At 35.3% G+C, this 1299-nt stretch overlaps 1 protein-coding gene across 2 annotated transcripts in view; it reads right to left on the reverse strand.

Annotated features, from left to right (window-relative positions):
* gcc1 (GRIP and coiled-coil domain containing 1) overlaps window positions 1-1038 on the reverse strand; it is a gene marked incomplete in the record, with an annotated part of 3401 nt that extends 2363 nt beyond the window's left edge. The window contains 2 exon segments of one of the 2 annotated variants that reach the window (XM_035676116.1): window positions 685-757; window positions 874-1038. 2 annotated transcript variants of the gene reach the window in all.
* Window positions 1039-1299: the final 261 nt, after the last annotated feature.

Consider the following 1299-nt stretch of genomic DNA (forward strand, 5'->3'; position numbering starts at 1 on the left):
GGTAATAATTGATCATTAATGATGATAATTGATCATTAATGATGATGATTGATCATTGATGGTGATAATTGACGTTAACCTGCTGCCACAAAGGGACAAATAAAGAAATAACTCATTTGCATTACAGTGTTTGGTGTCCTGCCTCATTTTGTGCTTAATTATTATCACGTTTCAGACTGCAACCAACTGAATACAGCTCAGCCTTAACACTGTAACACTGCAGCTGCACAATTCATCTAAATATCATCGAAATCACAACACGGTTAAGTGTGAAATGACTTATGTCCAGCTGATTAAACACTAATGGAAACACACTTATTGATATTAATAATAGAAACAGATTCTCCTCAGAGTTTTTAGAGTCTTAAGGAGTCCAGATCTGACAAGTCCGGGTAAAGTGGTCTTTGATCTGGTCCAATGTGGTCTAAAGGTCACGACGTGTGTTTCAGACTTTATAAAGCTTTCACAACAGTTTCCAATAACAGCTTCTTTCCTGCATCAATGTAAATCAACAGTTCACACACATTATATCATTAATAACAGATCAACACCAGTAACGTTATATATCACCATCACTGATCGATTTACATTATATCCAATTATCGGTTTAATTAAATTACTTCTTTATTTGGATTTATTATTACTTCAATTCAATTAAAGTATGTTGAAACCAACTTCACAAACCGGATGTTTACTTTCACTGATGTTGTCCTGGTGTCACACTTAAATGCGCCCGTGTGAAGTGATGACTGTGACGCTGTGAGAGAATGAACACGTGAGTTCCACCCGGAACCTAAAGAGTGAAAGTTAACCGGAGCACAAAGGATTTAATAATTAACGTTAAACACCGACTTCAACGTTCCCGGTTCTTACCTGACAGACAACCGACACCGGACAAACTTCCGGTTTTAACGAAGTGAAAACAAACATAAAATGTCTCCGAGTTCATTTATTTAATCATAAAACTGAAATTATTAATAAAAACTCTCAGTTTGATCTCGACAGTGTCAGCTCACTGCCGCCATGTTGGTCCGAACCGGAACTGGAGGAGGAGAAGGAGGCGGGAATCTGATGCTGCGTTCACTGCGGTCAGGAAAAACTAACACTGTTTTAAAATTCAATTTAAGTGCTATTTGTCAAATTATTAATTACACAAAAAGATAAAACTAAAAACAGGAATTACAACGAAATAACGTAAAATCAAAATATCTAAACAAATATATGAGATAGAAGGTTGAAACACAAACAATATAATGATTTATCAAAACAAATCTATATAAATAAGATCACAGCAAATGT

Source organism: Morone saxatilis, unplaced genomic scaffold (genome assembly GCF_004916995.1).
Source record: "Morone saxatilis isolate NCDOM2014 unplaced genomic scaffold, NCSU_SB_2.0 Contig10, whole genome shotgun sequence".
In the NCBI taxonomy this organism is placed as follows: Eukaryota; Metazoa; Chordata; class Actinopteri; family Moronidae; genus Morone; species Morone saxatilis.